The 18,983-nt window shown below is 43.0% G+C and overlaps 1 long non-coding RNA gene across 1 annotated transcript; it reads left to right on the top strand.

The window, feature by feature from the left end:
- The first annotated feature begins 572 nt into the window (after window positions 1-572).
- LOC122465970 lies at window positions 573-17,524 on the top strand. The gene is made up of 3 exons (XR_006291131.1): window positions 573-625; window positions 14,382-14,467; window positions 17,495-17,524. It is a non-coding gene; the product is annotated as an uncharacterized LOC122465970 (long non-coding RNA).
- The last annotated feature ends 1,459 nt before the right edge of the window (window positions 17,525-18,983 follow it).

Genomic DNA, 18,983 nt, shown 5'->3' with positions numbered 1-18,983 from the left:
TATTTTAAAATAAAAGCACCTCTCTCTATTCAATTATACTGAAAGTGGAGAAATCTTGTTTTACGTGCCTTCCTCTTCCTCTCCAGACTATTGACTCCCTCCATTGCTTGTGAATAAAATATAAAGAGACTGGTGCATAAAATAAGGACATGTGGATTAGGCTACAGGCTGCTTGTCTTTTTCATACCCTATAATTTTACAGGTGATCGTTTGAGCACCAAAGGTATAATACAGCCAACCAGAGAATCCTGCCCTTTGAAGCTGAAAGTTTTGTTCTTAAATCAGCCAAAGTTCAAACTAATATGTGTGTGTAGTGGGAGATGGGGGAAGGTAGGGGTGGATTTTCTGACAATGCAGCATTTCAGAGCACGTGCTGCCAACTGTTGCAAAATATACATATATGTATATATTGCTTCTACTCAGCTTTGCTCTTTCCTTCCTCATTGTTTTCTCTGAGTAGGCAGCAGGCCACAGCTGACAGCTGTGCTTTGCGTGTATCACTAACAGCTGCCTTTTCCTGGGGTGAAATTAAAAGATTAGGGGGATGTGGGCACGTGCTGGCTTCTGGAGACCTACACAATGCCTGATTTAGGGTGGAACTTGTCTGCAGTGGCTGACAAAAGAGGTAGGTTCGAGCCAGTCGAGGGGTCAAAGGGGAGCTTGCTTTGAGAGAGACAAAAGAACAGAAGAGAGAGAGAAAGAGAAGTGAAAGGAGGGCTTCAGTGCAGCTCTGAAAAGCCTGCCTCAGCCCAGCAACAGCTGCTCCTGCATAAGAAATTTGAGACGGTCCTTTCACAAACACAAGGCTTGAAGAAGAATAGGGAGGCCGCACTTTGCTAAAATGAATCGTTTGCAATTGAAAAGGAGAATTGAGAGCTCCTAGTGTTTTTAAAGGTTTGCACCTAGAGGACTAAAAAATGATTAGTCAAAGTAAACCACACGACAGGAGAAAAGTGTGCCACAGACCATATGGGGAAGTGATCCTCAGCTCTGCTATTACATGTTTATGCAACAATTATTTTCCACAATAAGGAACACAGAACAAAGGATCTATCTATCTATCTATCGGTCTACCTATCTAATTGTGGCATTTTGCCAACCTGCTGGACAATGTAACTTGAGCCAAAACTTGGTTCGTTAGTACAGTTGGAGCAGTTAGGCTGAAATTATGATGACCTGCACCTGCTCAAGAAATGACAAGATTGTTCACATCAGGATGAAGTCAGCAGAGCAATAATAAATGTGCTGATTTGCTTCTGTTGATTTGCCCAAGAGACTGCTTGGGGAATGTGTTTAGTTTGCCCCACTAGAGGGGGTTAAACAGTGATTCTATTAACACAAATTATCTCCGAAAACACTTGTAACAGAAAGTGGAGATGAGATCATAGTAGTTATGTCAAAGATCTTTGATCATCAAGTCCATTCCCTTTCAAGAGGAGATCACTGCCCCTTAATAGACGACATAACAGATACTAAATTAATGTTAAAAAATTATATAATACACAGGTTAAGAAAAGAGTGTCTGTACATCTGGGCATAGTGCTTAGATTATCCACAAATACAAAGTGATCATTTGAGCACCAAAGGTATAATACAGCCAACCAGGGAAGCCTGTCCTTTGAGGCTGGATCTTTGCCAGCAAGCACTAAGTAGTTAGAAAAGTTGGATAGAATTAACATAGGTGATATACACTGTTACTCACCTATACTACCTATGAATATGTCTGGAACTTTAGTACCAATTTATACTAAATTGGATAGGTATGCTGCACTTGCTGTCTTTCTGTAGGTGACGTTGTTGTTTTGACTGTAGTCCAGGTTCTCAGCTGGTGTAAACTGATGTAACTCCATTGAAGTCTTCCACGATGCAGCCATCAGAGGGCACATAATTTAGCTAACAATAAACACTCTTCCAAGAACTGTCTTGTTTGAGCAGCAGCATCTGCAGTGATGACAAGGTAGTAATTGAAACAACGGCATATTGGCTTCCATGCCTTATAAACATAGGATAAGGAATTTTAAATATTTTTATGCCAAATGGAAAAGGATAAAAATGGCAGGGAAATGAATTACACTTTAAGTAGCTAAAAAGAATTTGCAAACGGAGGAGTGTGGGAACAAATTAAAACTATGAAAAAGTAATTGACAGTGTCCTTTTAAGCAATGATTCATTTAAGTCATTTAATTGATGAGGGCTAAGATGCTTTATACGTAAGGCCTATTTTGCAATGGATACTATTTTGTAGTATCATCAGACTTTGAAGTATTGTGGTATCTTCATGGGAGAAATTTGCTGCCATTATAACCATAGCTACTTAAAATGGGAAGATGGATGGTCTTGTGATTAAGGTACTAGACTATGAGTCAGGACGGCTGCATTCCATTACTTGCTCCACCATAGGGTTCCTATGTGGCCCTATGTCACGTAAGCGCGCTGTGCCTCAGTTTCCCCACATGTACAACGGGGAAACTAAAATTCCTTTCTCTGATCCTTTGTCTGCTAAGACAGCAAGATCTTTGGGGTAGGACCTCTCTCTTACTACATGTGCGTACAGGCCCAATCTTTTCTGGGGCCTATAGGAACTATTATCATATACTTAATAATAATAATAAATAATTCTGTATATTCTGGTTTAGGTCATAAAATTGTCATTTTTATTTTATTGAGTTATTGATGAAGCACATTATTTATTACAATTTGCAACCCTTAGTTCTGTTTCAAGGATACCCATATTTTAGATTTTCCCTCAGTGTTTTAGTAACTGTTTCAACACAGGTGATCTACATAATGGATATGCACATTTGTTTTTACTAGAAATAAGTATTAGGTGACCTTTGTTTTGACTAATTCTGAACCCACTTCAACATGATGAGTTTAAAAGTGAGCTTCACACTTGGATACTATTGGGTTTGTGTTCTACTTAGGAGTGATGGTAACTTCCATCCTTCACCCCCCTCAAAAGAGCAGATCGCTAGGGTTGCAAAATCCCGTGGAAAATGTATTAAAATGAAACACAGAGCAGAGAGAGAAAAATTCCAGTGATAAAAAAAATAGATAAAGTGGAAAAAAATCTGCCTTGGTTTTTCTCTGTGCTATCGCATTGGCCAGAGTCAAGATGCATGTATTGAAGTCAATCTAGTTATCAAAAGATGTTCTTTTATGCCTAGTAGTGTAGCCCAGGCTTCTCCTTAGCTTCTCTTTGGGCATATAAATCAGGAGTATTTCCATTGAAGTCAATGGAATAACTCCAGGTCAAAATTGGTATAAGATGGGAACCAGGAGCATTATCAGTGTACAAAAAATAACAAACAACTCCCCCCCCCCCCCCAAAAAAAAAAAAAAAAAAAAAACCAATAAAACCCCCAACCATGAATCATTTTTGGGCTGAAAACATGTGGCAAATTCATCTCTGGTGCAACTTTACTGAAGTCAGAATAGTTACATCAGAGATTAATTGGCTTCCTAGGTTAAAATTAAAGGGGAGATAAAGGCACATGTACCTAAACTAGATTTGTGAACCCCCAAAATAGTTCATGAAGTTCATAAACCCCTCATCTCTGTAAGGTTCATCTAGAAGAAATACTGAACATACTTGCTTCCTTAGTGCCCTGTTTAGTCTGCATGGTCAGAAGCTATACTGTGCTCTATCCTATGTTTACACAGTGGTTCAATGTATTAGGCCTGTTTCCAAAGTACAAACAGGGGCTTCTGAAAAGTTTCAAGTCAGTGCCAGTCTTATACTAAACATTAGGAATAGCAAAAAGAATTGCATAAACACTGCAAGCTGCAGAAGTACAGGGAGATTTTAGAAGACCGCTACTATGACATGTGAGTGCTGTATGATTTAGAGGTGATTACCAAAAATGTTGTTTATCTAATGACTAGTTCTGATTTAAAGGAAGACTCTTGTCTGGTATCTTGTCTCCCAGCCACATAAACTGTATTTGGTCAAAGAAAGAGAGTAAGTAAGGAATTTAATGAGAATAGCTCAAAGAATAGCAAACATTCCTCGTGTTTACTAGTTCTCTCTTTTATTCTTCAGATGAACAAAAATGGTAGTGTCATTGTTTCAAGATGTGGATGCTAGGTGATGAGTTGCATTAATAAAGTAGCTCCCCTTCCTCTGTGCACTAACTGGATTTTATGATGTTTCATGGAAGCTGCTTTGTTGTTAACAAACTGTTCTCTTTGTATAATGCAGGACCTAACCAGTAACCCCACAGCCAAACACTTTTGAACTTCTTATTTTCATAGAATCATAGAATACCAGGGTTGGAAGGGACCTCCGGAGGTCATCTAGTCCAATCCCCTGCTCAAAGCAGGACCAATCCCCAATTTTTGCCCCAGATCTCTAAATGGCCCCCTCAAGGATTGAACTCATAATCCTGGGTTTTGGAACATCTAGATTTGAAAGTAAATCCAAATTTTATATTTAGGGCCCCTCTGTGCAATGGGTTGAACTGCAACCCTAAATCTTTATACCCCAGACTTTGGCAGGGATTAGGGAGGGAAGTGAGGAGCACAACATCCAGTCTTGAACCCAGATCTGTGCTTCATGAGTGCTTATCTCTAGAGTGGGTTGAATCAAAACCCATATTTGAACCTCTATTCTGAACATTCTTGACCATTTTAAAATCCACTCCTGAAGATGGACCTGAATTTTGTTGCTTGTCATGATCTCTAACAATATTTGCTCACCGGGGGCTCCACCTACTTCAGCTCCACATACTTCTTAAACTTTAAGAAGTATGAGCTGCAAATTGCAAAGAGCATGCAGATTTTATTTCCATGTGCTAGAAAGTGAAAAAGGTAGGCAGGCTCTATTTAACGTGAAGTTAATTGTCCCAATGAGCAGGTTTCTGGGGCAGCTGACATGATTGCATTACTGCTTCAAGAAGCCAAAGTCCTCCTGGTAATTAAGAACAGGCAGTTCTTTACATCAGGGGGAGGGACAGGAGCAATTCATCAGTGACATTTGCAAATTGTGGCTCTGTGTGCTTCCAGCACAAAAGGCACAGCTGCCTGGTGATAACATCAGTATAGGGCTCTCATTTGTTTTCACCCCACCTCTCACTGTCTCACTTGGGAAGCAGGTGAGTATCAGCTGACTGAATATGCTTGACCTCCATGGCTTGTCGTCTGGGAAGCACAGTTCACAGGACAAAACAACAATGCACCTGTTTGCTGTCCAGATGTAGGTGAATTACACTCAGAAGGCACCCCTCCCTTCTTACATTTTTATTGGGATATGCTTCAAAGCATCTGGAGAAATAAAGCAATATTGCTTCACCCCTATTACCAGGCTCATTAATCTAAGGCATATTAGCCAAATAATTGCAGTTTGAAAGACCAGGGCATGCTTGTTCTTTTTCTTCTGTGTGCTTAAAGCACAAAACAGGAAAAGACAGAGGCCTCTCTGCGCAGATTTGCTCTGGTTACAGCCACTAATGTTACCCTGTAGTATACACAGTCAGAATAAATCCAATAAGCCTACAATTTGCATCAATGCAGTTTATGATAGTTTCAGGTTAGGGGGACATTGTGCTGATTGTGGTTTATAGCAGTTTTACATTGGTTACCAATGTAAGACTTCAGATTGAATAAAGGGAATATGTTAGTCAGCAAGAGAGAGTGTCATTTAAAACTAGCCAATAAAAGCCTTAGGGCCTAGTTCTGTAAACCTTTATTCACATGTATACTCCTTACAAGAGTAGTCACGTCAAGTCCAATGCATACTACTCAGGTGAGTAAACATTTGCAAGATGTTTGTTAGGGTTAGCCACCATAACCAATAAGCATATACCAGTAAATCCAGAGTAACTCTATTGACTTCAGTTCTGTTATTGTTGATTTACATTAATGAAACTGAGATCAGAACTGGCACCACATATAGTGGCTGCTTGAACTTGCCATAGGAAGACGTATCAGCACTTACTTGATAGTGGAGAAAAAAAAAAGAGAGAGACAGACAGTACTAACCAGTGCTTAGCTTGTAAAAAACAAACACTAGCTACACCATCTGCACAGCTACTGTGCATGGAAGTGATAAATCAATTGGGCTGTGAGAGGCTTAGGCTTTGCGTGATTTTAGCCACCAAAGCCAGGCTACTATATGATGAAGAAAAAAGGTGTATTTAATACAATGATTTAATCCATTACCTTTTCTTCTACTGCATCATAGCATAGACATATATTTTATGACTATGTGAGAGTAACGTCTGGAGGTTCTGGCCTTTGACAGGAAAATATAGCATGCTCTGATTGGCTTATTGCACTGTATTGTTGAAAGTCACAAACACAGCAAATGCACAGTGAGAAGGGACGCATCCCTCCAAAAAGGGATGCAAATGGCATTTGTGACATGAAGCTTTTCTAAGAGCTGCAACTAACAATGTGGACATAATTTTGCTTTGAAATCTCTGGCACTTCAAACACAGAAATGTCGATTTCCTTGAACAGTTGCACCCAGGAGTTATAATTCTGGACATATTCCAGAGATGGGGAAAAATGAAGTTTTCACTGTGGATTTTAAGTCAAGTTCACAATCCTGTCATCCATACTCAGGCAAAATATTCATTTAGTCAGTGGAAGTTTTGCAGAAGTAAGGAGGGCAGAATAGGGTCCTTATTAATTCAGCCAGCTTTGAGATCTCCCATATTGCATTTAAGACTGAGGCAGACAGAGAGGACAGAGGTGCCCCAGTAGCAGGGGCAGAAGAGTGGGCTTACAGACATCTGATCATCTGTGTAAGGATGGGTTTCAGAGTAACAGCCGTGTTAGTCTGTAAGGATGGGTACCCAGAAGCATAGGTGCCGACTCCGTGGGTGCTCCGGGGCTTGAGCACCCACGGGGAAAATTTGGTGGGTGCCCTGTACCCACCAGCAGCCAAGTTCCCCGCCCCAGCTCACCTCACCTTACCTCTACCTCCTCCCAAGAGTGTGCTGCATCCCCGCTTCTCCTCCCAGCACTTGCTGCCGCAAAACAGCTGTTTTGCAGTGTAACACGCTGTGTGTGTGTGGGGAGGGGGAGCGGGAACGCGGCGCACCTAGGGGAGGAGGAAGGGAAGAGGCGGGGCCAGGGCGGGGATTTGGGGAAGGAGTCCAATAGGGGCAGGGAGGGGGCGGAGTTGGGGTGGGGACTTTGGGGAAGGGGTTGGAAGGGGCGGGGCAAGGGTGGAGTCGGGGTGGGGCCAGAGGCGGGGGGGGGTCAACTACCCACCGGCGCCAGAAGAGGTTGGCGCCTATGCCCAGAAGAGGCAATGCATGGGGTCATATGCCCCCCCAGAGCATGCTCAGTAACATCTGCTGAAGCCACTGCCCTCACTCTGCCCTCCCCCCCTACTATTGGCAGGTACAGGTAATCTATAATACCTGGGCTGTAATGGTAAATCAAGAGCAGAAATACTTAAATAAAGTCCTAGTAACTCAAAGCCTAATAGAAGAATGGTGGGAAGAAGAAAGTTAGCTAGCTAAAAAGGCTCCCTATGGCTAATTCCTGCATATATGTTTTTTGTATGATATAAAATGATTGATTAACTTTAATGTATATTAATATGCAAAATAAAATAATTCCATAATTTAACCCAAACAAGAGCAATAAGTCACATGAAGGTCCATATATTATGTTAATTTGTGTGCTTTGTTATCTGTAGCTGTCAATATTTTTTATCTCTGCCTGACCTAAGCAATCATTTTGGTTCATGTTTAAAACACCATGAAAAGCATGGGGAAAAAAGCATCATTTGTACTAATCTCCAGTCCCTTATGTGTTTCTTGATTTTATTTTTGAACTCTATTCTCACTGTATACTAATGTGTAAAAAGCTTTTTGACCCAGTAAAGCTCTTTATGTACATTAAAAAAACTCTTTGATCACAGAATAACTCTAAATCAAATGGAGAATTTTCCCTAAATCACCATTGTTGGAACTGTTAACATTCTACCTTCTACAGTATTTACCAGTGCAGATCTTGATTAGAGCTTCAGTGTGTGTGGTGCTATTACACGGGTATTTGTAATAATCGATATGGTATTTGTTTCACGGAGGTAGATTATAGCCAGTCTTGCATACCAGGGTGCTGAGCATAATAGAAATAGACTGAAAAATAAATTGTATAGACCGTGACTTCTGACTGTGAACCCAGGTACATACTGAAAAATTGGCTGTGGCATTCTCTACTATGTCAGACTGAGTAAAAGGCTTTTGCCTCACACAGCTATTGATCCATTAGGGTTGGTTCTGTAAAACTCATTAGAATCCTTTTGCTTTATGAATTTGAATAAAGTGAGGTCTCCAGGAAAAATGTTCATACTGTGTCTGGCTAGTAAGTCAGCTTTGTATGAAACTACCAGTTTCTACTCTGGGTTAAATCCTAACCCTTGTGGGCAGCCTGAGTACTTGGGCTGTGCTCCAGGAACATCCAGTGGGGGAGGGAATTTCTGAACGGCTGCTGCTGTAGCCTCAGGGCTGCAACAGCCTTGGCAGCTGCCACAGTCTCTTCCATGTGGAGAAAGGGGAGGTTCAGCTTGCAGAATGACATATGGAACCACATAGTCCTGGATTCACCTGCCCCATGTCTAACCTTCTCTCCCTATTGGGTTGGAGGGAGCGTGGAGTTGTGGTGTACTAAAGGGGTGCAGACTGCCTGCGTAAGCCCTCTGAATCCTTCCTGTGGAGCAGAATCTTTGTTTCTGCCGTGTTCATATGCAGGGCAGGATTAACCTCTTGTGGGCCCAGTGCCAAACATATTTGTGGGTCCCCATGGAGGCAATGGAGCATAGCGCAAGGAGGTCAGTCCCCAGAACGAGGGGCCAGCCAGGGGTAATGGGGCATGGCATGGCAGGCACGGCCCTGTTCCATCCAGCCCAGTGTGAGGGCACTACCTACACACTGGCAGTTGCCAGACGCACAGTGGCCTGCCCAGCCCTGTGCTGCCAGTATGCCCCTTCCCCTCAGGGGCGGACCCATGCCACACTACACTCCTCCCCCCCACCCAACACCCCATAGGCTGGAGCACCCATCGAAAAAAAATAGTGTATACTGAGCACCCACCAGCTGCCTCGCCGATCAGCACCTCCCCCTTGCCCCCAGTGCCTCCCACCCGCTGCTGATCAGCTGTTCAGTGGCAGGCAGGAGGCGCTGGGGGCAAGGGGGAGCAGCAGGGGCAGGAAGAGGTGGAGTGAAGGCAGGGGTGCTTGGCGGAGGGTGTGGAATGGGGCAGGAAGAGGTGGGGCAGGGTGGGGCTTTGGGGGAAAGGGTGGAGTGGGGGTTGGCCTGGGGCAAAGTGCGGGTCAAGTACCCCTGGGGAAATCAGAAAATCGGCACCTCTGCAACACCCCCCTCCAACTCCCTATGGTAAGAGCACTCCCAGACCCTCCCCACAAATGCACAACGCCCTGCACAACTCCACCCCTTCCCTGTGCCCCCCGCCACAGCCCCACCACAATTGCCCATCACCCCACACAGAGCCCCCACTCCCTAGTGCCCTGACACACACATCTACCCTGCCCCCTCACTGTCCAGCACCCCCCCCCCCCCCAGAGATCCATTTCCTCATTCCTCCTGGCCACATTCACTGGCCCTGCTGGGAGGTGACTGTGTCTGCTGGGCTGAGCTGGCAGCACAGCCAAGGCTCGTTCCGAGGCCGGGAATTGCTCCAGCCCCTTGGGAGTGGTGTGATCAGCCAGGCTAGAGCCTGCCCCAACTGGGCTCCCTCAGGACCCACTTGCCTGGAGGGGCCCAGCCGAGCCTGCCACACTTTCCACCCCACCAACTTGCCGAGACTGGCCAGACTTCTGTACCAGTTCCAGATGGCTCAGCTCCAGGGAGACAGGGGGGCCCACAGGTAGTGGGAAGCAGAGACTACCCGGAGCTGGAGATGCACTGAGGTTTGGCCAGGGGGCAGCGAGGAGCTGGTGGGTGGGATCAGGGGGTGGAGAGGAGGTCTCGGGTGGCTGGCAGACTGGCTGAGAGGAGGAAGTGATGGGCGGGGGGAGCCAGCGGGCTGGTGGGGTCTCGGGGCGCAGTGCAAGCGGAGCAGGCCAGGGCCCCTTTTGAGCATGGGCCTGGCTTCATGACACCACTGGGGCCATTGTAAACCCAGTACTGTTCATACCTATGGAGGGGCATGGCAGGAAATGCCTCTTTGTGAGTATTTCAGAATTTGACTTGATTCGAATCATTTTCTCTATGGAGAAGCTGAAATATCACCATGAGCACAGAGATCCATATAAGGGGGAATGCCAGAACCATGAGAACAAAATTCTTACCCCTGACAAAACTAGTGAGCTTTGCAGCATCAGACATGTTGTGGGTTCACCATACATGTCTTGCTTGCTTCTGGAGAAACAAAAGCCAGTTTGGACAAAGCAAAACCTTCATTTATATATGTAGTTCCTGAATTTTCCCAGAGTGAAATTTGGCTCTTTTCAGATAGAGATATTAATCATACATTTTTAACTGCAAAATGAAGGTTTTGTACAAACTGACTTTTGTTTCCCCAGAAGCAAGCAAGAAATGTTTGGTGAACCCATAACATGTCTGATGCTTTCATGAAACCCTGGGAATGTGATTTCTTTCCTTGCTAGTTTTGTCAGTAGCAAGAATTTTTGTTTTCATAGTCCTAACTCTACACTGACATTTCTTTGTCAGTTCTTTTTCTCACCACAAAAGCTTGATCACAATTGGAACAGGGTCACATATGTCTACACGGCAGTAAAACACCTGTGGCTGGCCGATGTCAGCTGACTTGGCCTTGTAGAGCACGGGCTGCCGGGCTATAAAACTCCAGTGCAGACATTTGGGCTCGGGCTGGAGCCCAGGCTCTGGGACCCTTTCCCGTTGTGGGATCCCAGAGCTGAGCCCAAACGTCTACACTGCGGTTTTATAGCCCTGCAGCACGAGATATGCGAGACCACATCAACTGACATTGGCCAACCATGTGTGTTTTATTGCAGTGTAGACATAGGTGAATGAATTTGTGGGGGGGAAGGAAACTCTGACCTGGCCTTTACCTGTGACAGTCACAAATTATTTCATTAGTAATTCTTACCCAGTTATTCCTAGCAATCAGGCAGGCTGAGGGTGTCTCAGGTTGTACTCATCTGACACCTTTTCCAGTGAGGGGACAGCAACAATTCATCAGTGACACTTACCAATTGTGATGCTGTCTTCCTTTTGCATAAAAGGCACAGCTGCCTGCCTGGTGATAACATCAGCTTATCAGTGTTGGGGTCCCATTTGTTTTCACTCTGCCTCTTGCTGTCTCACTCGGGGAGCAGCTGAGTATCAGCTGACTGAATCTGCATGACCTCCATGACTGATCCTTTGGGAGGCACAACTCACAGGATTGAACAACAAAGCTCTTGTTTGCCATCCAGAAATGGCTGGCAGGCCAGGCCAGGACAAGGCAGGCAGGCAGGCAGAAAACCCACTGTTTCTGTAAACATTGCACTGAGTCCACTGTGGACATTTCCCCCAAGTAATTGTAAGCCCGTCTTCATGTTCTACGTTCTAAGATATCTAATAAATCTGCAGTTGGTATATCAGAAGGATTATATTTGCTATGATCATTATTGTTTATATGTGTATTTATATATAATTTTATATCATTTGTACATACTGAAAGATTGGAGGATAAATGGTCTTGTAGTTAAGGCACTGGACTGAGATTTGTGAGATTTGAGTTTAGTTCCTGCCTATCTTTGGGCACGCCACCTAATCTCCCTGTCTCTTGATTCAGCAAAGTTCTTAAGGACACCCTTAACTTTAATTGCATGCTTACATGCATCCCTATTTAGCAAAGCACTTAAGCGTGTTCTGAAGTCTGACTAAATTCAATGCACATGCTTAAATGCTTTGCTGAATTGAGGCCTCTGTGTATCAGTTCCTCATCTGTGAAATGGGCTAATAATACTTCCCTACTAATGGGGGAGTTGTGAGGATAAGCTTATTAATGCTTATGAGACATTCAGATCCTATGATGCTGCATGAATCCATTTCTGAGGAATGGGAAGGGAAGAACCCTGGAAAAGTGGGGAGAAGGAATTTTTGTATGTAATGTACTTTGTAAAGTGCTTTGGGAACCTATGGGATGAATGTTGCTAAGAATGATTAATTCACCACACCATAAATCAATGTTAGCAAAGATTAATGATTAATTTTCATTATGGATTGCTTAGCCTGTTTTATTTTAATTTAGATATAAAGATTCTTTGTTTTTAAAATGGCTCACCGTACATGCATTTTTTAAAAGTGTAAGATTTTCCATTCTGCAAAATGGAAACTTTTTTGTGTGTGTGCGCAAAATGTTGACCCTCCTCAATCATGAGTAATGCAAATTCTCATAAAGTTTTACTGGAATTTCCAGTTTCAAGTTGGGTTGTTTCTCAAAGGTTGGAATTGAAGCTGTGCCCTTTGTCTTGGTTCTTGGGGGAAGGATTGTTAGTCTGAATCTTGTGTTAGTCACTTTATAGGAGCTAGTATTTAAACCAAGATCTGAACACACCTGAACTATGGGAAAGTTTAGACCTGGGCCCAAACTTTGTGCTTGAGACAAACTCCAGTCACTTCAGTTAACAATGAATCATCCAAAAGCCCAGGCACAGCCACACACATTGTGGTGATGTTAAGCAGGCAGTAGTACTTTGATATAGGGGGCCAGATCCTTGGCTCTGGGAAGGTCCCTTTGCACCACCAGAGCAGTGCAAAGAAACCATAAACTTGTCCTAAATGGGCAGGTAAGGATTTCCTGTCCATCTGGGCCCCATGCAGTAGGAGTGGGAGCCGGCATGCCAGAGGCGGAAGGTGTAGGGTCAGAGACTGGCAGGAAGGCTCTTAAGTGGGGCCATTGCAAACTCATGCAGATTTAAGTACCAACTTTTGTCTCCCACAGCTTCACTAAGTGTGAGCAAGAGAGGATTGGGCCTAGGCAATCTATTGCTTAACCTTGGATTTCTTTGCTTTCTGATGGCTTTTCACTAACATTCAGTTTTGTTGTAATTAAAACGTGGGTTCAAACTACAATAACTGGATCTGGATTTTAAACCTAGCTCGTGCATTACATGAACTATCCCCAACTCCCCCTTGTCATAGCCATTATTACTTGGCTAATTATTAGTAGACATAAAAGTAGGAGTGATTTTAAGGAGAGATTTGAATAAGGAAGAGGTAGTAAGTGACCAGCTCAGGAAGGGTGTTCCAGGTGGATGGGCATGGAAGAAAGAGGGCAGAGACAGTTGTGACAAAAATGCTCAAATGGAGCAGTGAGGCTGCTATCACTGGCTGAGAGGAGGAATGGCAATAAGAGAGGAGGGGTAGACTACGGGGAGGGGCAGAGTACCTTGAAGGCAACACACATAAAGTTTGAACTTTAAATAGTAGAAAGGTGAGGCCTGTGGAGGATTACAAGGCGTTCCATAAGATAAAAGGGTGTCACACAATCAGATTATGGACACAGAAAATCGTAGCAGCTGCATTTTGTCAGTTAGAGGAAGGAGTAGATGATGTGGACGCCAGAGAGGCCAGGGAGGGGAGGTTGCAGCAATTGAAATGGGAGAGGGTGAGGTCCTGGTTTTACCTGTAGAGAGACAAAGAAAAGGTCAGAAGCTTACTTTTAGCTGTTAAGTTTAAGATGATACTGGGACATCAAAGAGAGGTCGCAATGCAAGTTTGGATGGAGGAGACAGATCAGGAGGGGAGAGGTAAATTAAAGAGTCATCAGCATAGTGAGAGTAGATCACCACAAGACCTCCATAGCCCCACAGCTGTCTTCTGTCCTGACCTTGGGATTTTCCCTTTACATCAGGGCATTCTGGGTTGGTCAGTCCTGTTAGGAATCAGGATCTAGGCAGCAGTTTTCCTTTTTGGTATATTGTGGTGTGTACATGATTTATGCTGGGAAAAAAACCAACTATCCATCCTCACGGTATCTATACTAAAGTGCTACGTGTACATTATGCCTGTTGCTTTAGAGGCCTGAAGTAACACATGCATGTGCCCTGGCTACAGCGGTGGCACCTTCATGTAATATGCACTTTTTTACATATTCCACATAGTCTCACCCCACTGGTGGGACGCTGTAACACTCTGCTCCCTTACGCTGCAATGACACCCAGGGTATGCTGCCTCACTTACCACATTGTCATCAAAGTCAAGAGGGAATGAAAAGTGAAACCACTTTTTATTTCCCCTAGAATGATTCATTGTAAAGGCAGAGTGGTAGATTTTTCCCTTACCATTTATGGAGAGATGTGCTTTAGACTTGCAGGGGAGTTTGATAATTTCAAGGCCTCTTATGGCCATATTTCGAATTCTTTAAATTGTTGCAAAATCAGAACAGTGAAAAGGGTTGGAGATAATGGGCTATTTTTATTTTGCTTTCAGAACCCCCAGCTAAAGCATTGTGTTAAGGTTCTGTTTATTTACCATTCATGGCCGCTCATCTGTTAATACCTACAACAATACTAAAGGTAAATAAGGATAAATATACCTAGTCTGTGGTCTAGAGACTGCTCTCCCAAGTGTTATGAGCTCAGAGACAGCAGACTGATGTGTCTGCCAGGCACAAGCCTCTCTGAGCTAATATATTATACATAGATTAGCCAGGAGAAAGAGAGTTTGGTTTGCAAAGCACAGCTCCAGTCTTGTCACATCCCCCTCTTATCAATTCATCAGAACATTAGCTGAGAGGGTTATTCATAAAGCAGACAGGATCCTCTGTATTGTGCCTTGATATAATAGGACATCATGTGCATTTTTTAAAAGTAAGTGCCAGGTAAATCAGATTTCCAATAGACAAACATTCATCATCATGGTTCACACTAGTGCCCCATTTATTGTAACCGGAGATGCTAGTGGTGCAATAAAAAATGTCCCAGTGATCAAATTCTAACAAGCACTGCAATTGTCTCTAGACTAGCTATGTGAAATATTATTTTTGTCAACAGGAATCTACCTTTTTCAAAACTAGTGCATTTCTCTATCCTCTTTGTTTCTCTGTAATAAGCCTATAATAAATAAACACCTTAAGTGTAGGCAGGCTTACAGTCTTAGGCAATATTTAATGTACATCACCTATAGGCTTAGTATAGCAGCAAATGACCTTCTATTATAATGTAAACACCGGTCTTATGAAGCACATAAACTGTAATGAAATGCTGAAAACAATTTATTCTCAATACTGAAAAGTATCACTCCCTCTAAGAATTGATTTTAAGACCTAGTTTAGTATGTAATTATTTTAATAAGAGGAAATTATAGGTTCTAGTAAATATCTCTAGGCTTTTATCCACATTAGCCAACACTACACTATTGTCCTCAGTTTAAAGGGCATCCAATTCAATGATTCAAAGTATACAAGATGTGCTAAAGGTCATTTGAGGCAGCTTTGCTCAAGATTCGTGCTACTTTGAAATGTGCTTATCTAGGGGGCTTAGCTGTAACACTGAAAGCAAAACTAATAAAAATTCCTAAAGGAGTGCAGCTGAGGAGTGATGATTCTAAGAGGCTAATAAATATTTCCTTACTTTTAATAAAGGACATATCTTCCTATAGTGATAGAAGTAGCAAGCTGCAATGAACAGGATCATAAGGCTCCTTTAATTATTTATTACCATTGATAACTCCTATTTATTTATTACCTTACACTGCACCTATAACAGACGAATCGAGGCACCATACAATATTGTTGAAACAAATATAAATATGATTTTAAAAAATGTATAAAAAAGCTATAAAAAATTCTTGTCCATGAGTGATGGCCCACAAATAGGCAGGTACAGGTATCAGAATGGGGGAAAGGAAAATTACTCTTACAGCCTATGCCCACCACCAAGCTCCAGCAATATTTGATGCTTCTACAAAAGGACCCTAAAACAAGACTCCATTCACAATAGATTTTCATAACATGATTGTCTTTTTTTCTTCTGCATTTTGATCCTCAGTGAAATATTTAATAGTAGAGTTGATCAAAATATTTTGAATTTCAAAGTTTTGACAGAGTTTCTAATTTCAAAATTTAAAAAACTGATTAAAACTTATTAAAAAAAAATTTAAAATCCCATAAAGCTGGTTGAATTTTTTTCACACTTTGTTTTTTTTAATGTTTAAATTTTGAATGTCAAGAAAATATAGATAAAAGGTAGTCTCCAGAATAAAGTACTAATTTGCCAAACTGCTGTGAATCAACCCAATTCAACCTCTGAGCACACATACATACTGCAGAAACAGACTTCACATGTGTCCTGTTTTGGCCAATAGCACCCTTTCCCAAAACATTTCAAAAGGTTTGAAATCAGGGTAAGTTGCACCAGTGTAAGCGCTGTTTAATACCTGATTTGTAGCTACATCAGTATAGCTGCAAACATCCCCAAAGTAGACAAGCCCTAAGATTAGTGCTAGATTAAGGCATGATCGATCTGGGCATCATGCTGTGATGGGCGCCTCAATTTATTTTCCTTTGCACTCAGATTTTTTTTATAGCCATTCCCCTTCTCTTTCCCCTTCTCTTACATCCTCTGCAGAGTCATTTGTAGCACCACATTTCCAGTGGAGGTAGGCCATACTGTATTTAGCCTTCATCTATCCCTGGTTATAGGTGCGATAAATCAACATGTCACAGAATCCCCAAATGAATATACTGTATAATTAACTCTAACTGCACATACAATTGTCACCACAAAATAATTATCAGATTTTACAGCAGATTGTCAGTTGTTAGACTGTAAACAAATCCTGCCTGGCCAGACTCCCTAATTCTGAATTCTTATTGTGACTAGGATCGTTATAGGTTCAATACCCGGGGGCTGATTCTGATTTGATCTCACAACAATATAAATCAGGATCAATTTAACTGATGTTAAAGTAGTTACAGTGCTACTATACCGGTGTAAGTGAGATCAGGCCATTGTCTCCTACTCTTTATACATCCAGGGCCAAATTCTCCTTGAGTTTACACTGGTATGATCATACTGAAAGCAGTGCATTTGCACTAGTGTAGTTGAGAGAGGAGCTCTTGGCTGGTTATTAATTTCTGAATTTTCCAGGTTCCAAAGTGTGCATTCCTTATGCCCTAGGATCAGTACAGTAGCATTGTTTTCATCCCATTTTGTTCTCTATAGCCTATCCCTAGTGGAAATTCCAGCTGACTCTATTATTTATATATTTAAGATTATATAGTACCAGTCTCTCTCTGAGCACTTGGCATAATTTAGAGTATTCAGGTGCATAATTCTAACCAGTCACATATTAACTGAGTGTGTGAGCATCCCTATGGAACTCCAAGCTCAATCCTCTACATCTGTTTTATTGTCCTATTCTTCAGATGGTTTCTATTGTTCTTCATTGGTCTTTTCTGATTTCTGCTGGAGGACCAGTATTCCACACCTGGAATATCCACTTGGGATGGATTCATTCTTTATTGTAGCTAAAAGGGTGCACATGTTTTTCTCCCACTTATTTGTGAAACCATTTGTAAGTGCATTTCTCTTTATTTTCAGAAATTGAGCCTGCATTGGAGATGAGCAGAAATACATTTCTTGTACTTTCACATTGATCTGAGAAGATCAGAATAACCCGACAGATACACTATGTTATTGAAGCTTATTTTATTCATAATGAGCCAAATCCTGTTTTACACAGAAAAGCTGCCAATAACTTTAGAAGTTTGCCTCAGCAAGGACGGAATAAAATTGAGAGCCAGATTCTGTCACCCTGTATGGACTATTTGTGGAGTAAGGAAGACATACTCAATGGCCTTTCTACTCCACTCTGTCTGTGCAGCTACAGGGAGCCAGTTGTGATTCCATGATTCATGGCCACCTGGCTCCAGTACAACTCAGTGATGCGCAGGGGCAGCCCTAACATATGCCACTGGTATAGGGACCCTTCGCGAGTAAAGAATCAGTCACAGTGGAGCTTTCCGCTCCATGCATTCCTCCGCCATGCCCCTTCTTCATTTGGAGAGGTGATGGAACAGCTGGAACAGGAAGCAGTAGAGCTGCCTCCACCAGCCTTCTACCTGGACGGGGGTGGGGAGGGGGCATTCTCTAGCAGGTGTCTCTGGATGTAGAATCATAGAAGATTAGGGTTGGAAGAGACCTCAGGAGCTCATCTAGTCCAATCCCCTGCTCAAAGCAGGACCAACACCAACTAAATCATCCCAGCCAAGGCTTTGTCAAGTTGAGCCTTAAAAACCTCTAAGGATGGAGATTCCACCACTTCTCTTGGTAACCCATTCCAGTGCTTCACCACCCTCCTAGTGAAATAGTGTTTCCTAATATCCAACCTCCCCCACTGCAACTTGAGACCATTGCTTCTTGTTCTGTCATCTGCCACCACTGAGAACAGCCTAGCTCCATCCTCTTTGGACCCCCCTTCAGGTAATTGAAGGCTGCTATCAAATCTCCCCTCACTCTTCTTTTCTGCAGACTAAATAACCCCAGTTCCCTCAGCCTCTCCTTGTAAGTCATGTGCTCCAGCCCCCTAATCATTTTTGTTGCCCTCTGCTGGACTCTCTCCAATTTTTCCACATCCCTTCTTAGTGGGGGAACCAGAACTGGACGCAATACTCCAGATGTGGCCTCACCAGTGTCGAATAGAGGGGAATAATCACTTCCCTCAATCTGCTGGCAATGCTCCTACTAATGCATCCCAATATGCTATTGGCCTTCTTGGCAATGAGGGCACACTGCTGACTCATATCCAGCTTCTCGTCCGCTGTAATCCCCAGGTCCTTTTCTGCAGAACTGCTGCTTAGCCAGTTGGTCCCCAGCCTGTAGTGGTGCCTGGGATTCTTCCTTCCTAAGTGCAGGACTCTGCACTTGTCCTTGTTGAACCTCATCAGATTTCTTTTGGCCCAATCCTCCAATTTGTCTAGGTCACTCTGGACCCTCTCCCTACCCTCCAGCGTACCTACCTCTCCCCACAGCTTAGTGTCATCTGCGAACTTGCTGAGGGTGCAATTCATCCCATCATCCAGATCATTGA

Source organism: Chelonia mydas, chromosome 5, assembly GCF_015237465.2.
Source record: "Chelonia mydas isolate rCheMyd1 chromosome 5, rCheMyd1.pri.v2, whole genome shotgun sequence".
Classification (NCBI taxonomy): domain Eukaryota; kingdom Metazoa; phylum Chordata; order Testudines; family Cheloniidae; genus Chelonia; species Chelonia mydas.
Note: the sequence above shows the minus strand (reverse complement) of the source record. Positions and strands in the feature narration are given on the sequence as shown.